The sequence below is a fragment of the Falco naumanni genome, chromosome 15, assembly GCF_017639655.2.
Source record: "Falco naumanni isolate bFalNau1 chromosome 15, bFalNau1.pat, whole genome shotgun sequence".
In the NCBI taxonomy this organism is placed as follows: domain Eukaryota; kingdom Metazoa; phylum Chordata; class Aves; order Falconiformes; family Falconidae; genus Falco; species Falco naumanni.
In genome coordinates, this window is record NC_054068.1 from 9,467,339 (window position 1) to 9,473,144 (window position 5,806).

Consider the following 5,806-nt stretch of genomic DNA (forward strand, 5'->3'; position numbering starts at 1 on the left):
GCAGCATGGAGGAATTCCTGCAAGAAACGTGAGGTACACAGCTTCCTCTGGGGCAGGATAATGGTCTGCAAAGGGGAGTAATAGAGTGAAGGATCGTTTTGTACTACTCAAGCGAAAACAAGAGACAAGACAGATGATGTTAAAGGGTTAGAATAAAAGCAAGAATAAGAGTCCATGGAGAAATGAAGCTTAAAGTATGTCAAGTTTTGTTGTGGTTGTTTTTTTTGAAGTATAGTTGAATTTATCATCCATAACCAAGAGTTTTTGTTATGAGGGTTTTGTTTATTCATTCTTTCATATCATAATTTACCATGCTAAACAAAGTGCACTTCTCCATTGCGGAAGGAGTATCACTAATACCCCTAACAGCACCATCCTTATTTAGTTAAAACAATGCTGACATTATAATGGTGCAAGGAAAATTCAGATGGATTGGTTAGAGTTCTTTCATCTGCAAATCTGTGTTATTTGTGATAATTGGCACAGAAAAACCCTATTGTAACAAGGCAGTTTCCATGACCCTAGAACATTGCTAGCATTTCCTCCATGTAAAATAAAATGGAATGCAGGAATCTGCAATGCTTAATCATTCATTTATCCCAGCACTGTGCCTTTGGAAGTGTCCAGAATCACGTGCTTCACAAGAAAATACAATCACTGTATTTTAGGTTCATTTTACCTTCTCCCCAGCCTGTGCTTAGAATTCCTAGTACAAAACAACTAGTCTTGTAATCAGTTTCCTCTTGAAGTCATTGAAATATTTTTCTTGTGTAAAATGTTATCACATAGGTTGCATTTCTGACCAAGCTTTGTCATTTACAGATCTAACTATTAGTAAATGCCACGCATGGAAATAAAGGTGGCTCTAAACTTTGCAAATGTCGTTTGCAGAGAAAGGCACAAGACCGCCTTGGGAGAATTCTGTAAACAGGGTTTGATTCAGAGAACCTGGGAATCATTAGAGGGAAAAAATAATTTGGCTTTAATGAGCTTTGACTTAGTATTCAAAGTAGGAACTTTTGACGCATTTGGGAGTACTTTGCATTAACACAAATGAGCCAGGAGCACAAATCCTTGGAATGGGAACTACTTCAAAATTATTGTAGACTGACATCACTGACTGGGTTTAACTGTGTCCTTTTCAGTGGGAGAGGTAAGAGGGAAAGGTCCATCAGTGCATGACAGTATAAACTTGTGTTTGGCATGGAGTCTGAAAAGGACAAACAACTACAGCATCTCCCAGACATGGGTGGGCAAAGCCTAGAAACAGTAATTAGAAGCTCCTAATCCCATGGATGCTCTGTTACACAGTGAAGTGCATTAACTGGTGGCCTCAGACAAAGACCTGCAGGTGGAAAAGGCAAAACGTCAGGTATATACTGCTTGGCATGGAGGTACGTACATAACTGAAAATCACCTACAGGAACTCAAGAAAAAGTGTTTCTTTGGGCCAAGAAAGAGGATTTAGAAAGCTGCTCAAAGCACTTTTATCAGAGGATTCATTTGGAGAGACATTTTGAGACTACAAGGATGCATCTCTTAATTACATCAAGTGCATTACTTGTAAGAGATCACACGCAACCCACATGTGCCACACTCATTTTCAAAATGCAACAGGACAGCAACAAAACATAAACTTAGAAAACAATCTAGTTTCATGTAGAGTCGATCTTTCAAGAACAGCAGAGGATTAGTAAATGTCATTTTATGGAGACAAATCTTGAAGCAGCAAAAATAAAAATATTACATTCTATCACTAAAAGCAAAGAATTTTTTTAACACTGTTGTCATTACTGTAACCAGGCAGAATGGCCAGAGGGTACTCTAAGCAAAGGTCTTACATGCTACATGGCATAACTGCAATCAATGACAGCCTGGACCATGCTTACTTGCTTTCCTACACTGGCTCTGAGATGCATCACTATAATACAAAGGCACGAGATTTTTAAAAAGGAATTTAAGAAACATTTGGTTTTAACACAAATGAGCATCTAGTGGAATTCTGTTGCCTTTAATTATCTTTAAAAAGCCCACCAGATACACCACAGGAGTGAAATAGCTGAAGAAATAGTGGTTGTAATTCCTTAAGTTGTCAAGGGCCTCTTCTTCTTCCCCAGGTCTGTGAGATGTTGACCGTGACTTTCTAACAGCCTTAGGCCTTTAATGTCAAGGTTGCTACAACTGAAAAGCAAATTTGTGAGAGGAGTTTTGCTACTTTAAAATATAAAAAGTACAGTCTCACTAGGGAGAAAGGTTTGGAAATAAAGGGATAAGCTAATTATTTATAATTAGGTCAGACTGGGTAGGCTGATTGCCATAATTAACATTGCCTAATGACTGTCCTCAGGGATTTTACATGGATATACCAGGTGAAATCTGGTAAGGGTGGGTATCTCTTGTGCTTTTCTGGTGCACGAGAGCATTTGTAGCTCCGGACCAGAGCAGACGTGTGAGCAGGGACGCGCGTGGGAGGCCGGGAGCGCTGCAGGTGAGCACGCGGCGCGGGCGGAGAGCGCCAGGGAGATGTAGGTTAGTGTGCTGGGAGGCCGAGCTGGCTGCGCTCCGGGAGGGAAGTGTGTGTGGGCTGGGGAAACGCTCCCGAGCTAGCGGTGAGGGAGCTGGGTGAAGCTTAGAAGTAGTTAGAGATCTGTGCATCAAAGCAAACGGCAGCTTTTCTTAATTGAAAAGGGATCTCTAGAAAATAGAGGAGGAGTATTCATGTGGCTCAAATAGCTAGGGGGACTTCTTACAGACTGAGTTAACCAGAGGTACGCAGACGGTGCATGTAAATATTTCACACAGTAATAATGAGTCATGAACATTTCCCTTCTTACAGCCTCTTTCAGGACAAATTCAGACAAAATCCTGTGGGATTCTGTACTGAGTCTGTGCTAGCCTGACTGTGCAACGTTCGCCTACAGCACAGCGCTTTCCTAACTGCTTTTGTCTCACCGTAGGAACACTTCCTTCCTTCGGCCCAGCTGCATTAATCCTCTCTCTGACACATCTAAAATGAAGCTGAATAATAGCCAAATGGACTCAAGAAATAATTAATGGCAAAGAGGACAGAAAAGCACCAGAGCCTGCATTACTTCAAGCCCACTTAGGAAGAGCACCTTACACACCTTGAGAGGCAGCCAGAGTGAGCAAAACCCCTGCCATCGCCCTCGTGCAGCTTTCCATCTGGGTTTTCCAAATTTCAGGAGACATCCAAGCCTTGGCCTTCGCAAGTAGTATCATGCCAGCAGCCCTCATTTGTACCTCAGGGGAACACTAGCTCAAGTGTTTTGTTGAGCACATGGTAGCTGCCTGACGAGGAATGAGAAGGTATAAAAATGACCGGTACAAATCATTTAGTCCATAATAGCAGACAAGACAATTTCTTCATAGAGAGACTGACAGGCGGATGGCAGAGGCTGATTGGTGTTACTCAGTTTTTAATAACATGTGTAGCTCAACATAAAAAACGGCTTTTCCCTCTCCATCGACCTCAGGCTCAAATGCTTTTAAGAAGGCCTGCAGGTCTTCCATAGGTATTCAGTGGTATGGTGAGGGCAAGTAAATACACCCAGCTGCATTTCTCTGATTTAAGCTATATTGATGCCTCTCTACTGCCTCTTGGGGAAATGTGACTGAGTTTGGGGTTCTTTATTCAGAGTTTAAAGTGGCTGTCTGAGGTAACAAAACGGTGACGGATGATAGACAAGACCCACAGCTATCAAGGTGTACAACCAAAAGACAGACTATTACTAGAACTGTGTGAAAAATGCAGACACTTGATATCAATATGTATTTTCAAATCACGTATTGCTTTCATTGAAATTTTTGTGCCCCCAAAAAAACAAACACAAAACGACAAAAATCAAAATCTTTAGTTTCCAGAGATTTTAAACACATCTCTGTTTCCATTTGCATTAGTTCTTATTTGCAAGTTTATTTCAAATTTATGTAAACTTTCCCTCTGAACCATACAAAGGTGTTCTTAAAATACTGAAATCCAAAAGGAGGTGTTCGTTGCAGATCAATGGAAATGTTTCGTTCTCTAGTAAGCCTTTAATCTACTCCTGTTCCCCCCAAAACGTTAAGAACATTGTTCTGACAAATCTATCAATTTCTTCAATTAAAAAAAAAAAAAAACCAAACACAAACAGCCAGCCACTTAATTTGGATGCAACATGGGCAGCGCCCTGATCAAACACAGCCAGATGCTCATGGTGCCACAAGCTCATATGGGTGTCTAACGGAAGAGCGACTGTTAAAAATGACCTTTATATTGCAAATTTGGGTAATCAACAACTTCAGCTAGGCACTTGGAGGGCTTTTTTATCTCTTGCTTCCCTGATGGTTACTCTCCACATGTTACCATCAGTCTCACCCATACGTTTTTAGAAGTCTTTGAGGACCTGTCTCAGTTAGCCTCATTTTGCCTCCCACCTGTGTTAAACATTCCTGTTCCTGTTACCTTCTTGCAGGAGAGGACCGCTGTGGTGCAGAGTTTGAATTACGATGCTGGAAAGGACATTGCCCTCGACCCAGTGAAAACCAACACGCCATTGTCGTAGAATTACAGAGCGTTTCAAAGCGGCTCATTGTAAGTCTGCAGTTCGCAGGTACGGCTGTCAGCTGGGAAATCCCACGCTGACGCCAAGGGGTATGCAGCAGCCACTGGAGGAACTGTGAACTAAATGAATGAGTTCCATTGAAACTGATGCTAAATGAAAAGACTCATGCACTCTTAACCAGCACAAGATTGTTCATTATATATATATATATATATATATATATATATATATATATATATATATATAAAAGTACCTCCACATTTTAAACTAATGATGACTTTTAGGCATGGTGTAATTATAGCACCATTGGGAAGCCATATGTCACCGAACTTTCAAATGTAAAGGTTGTGCCTACAAAATGAAGCCATATATTCCCATTAATTGAAGCAGTTGATTTCCAGTTACACAATATTAGTTTTAATGGTGAGACTATTAGAAAGTCTATGAATTTCTTTTTGCTATTGATCTGTAGTGTGAAGGTGGCACACTTTAAACTGATCAAAGTTGGTAAGAGAGTGACGTTTGTGCCAGCAAAGTTATAAATATGAGTGACTCTTAGAGTTGTTGCCTGTAAGTTAGCATTAGAATAACCTTGGAGGAATGGTAGTTTTGTGCTGTCAGCACAGCCGGCACAGCTAGAGCATAAAGGATTAGCAACAGAAATTTTGATGAGGGTATTTACTACTAATGACTGCCTTCAAAATTGCCTTTTATCTACAGCTTTTCAAGGCATTTTCCATTCATTAAGCCTTATAAAACCTTTGTAAAATTGGTAGAAGATATAGAAATGCAGATAACTTTGTGCCAAAACACACAGTAACACTTTGACAGAAAAGGGCAGCAGTACACACTAAACATTATTTAAAATAGGAATTGCACAAAAAAAGTGATGCTATCACTTTGTTAATTAGAGTTTGACCAGAACAGGGGAACAGTCTTGCTCTTAAGAAAAATGGTGTGGAATAATGGGCAAATAATGCTCATGGCTTCTGGTCTGTGTTGTAGCAGCAAGACAGATGTAAGTTATGCAGTGATATATATAAAAAAAAAAAAAAAAAAAAAAAAAAGAGTAGTTAAGTATATGAATGGCACCTGTTCTTTTATTGTAACGAAATCTGCTTCCCCAACTGCCAACCCCAAGAGATCAAAAGCAGTGAGTCAGGCCTACTAAACTGATGAGCTGAAAACCCTGAGATTTAAAAAAATAATAAATGTAGGGGGTTTGGGGTGTGGGGTTTTTTTGA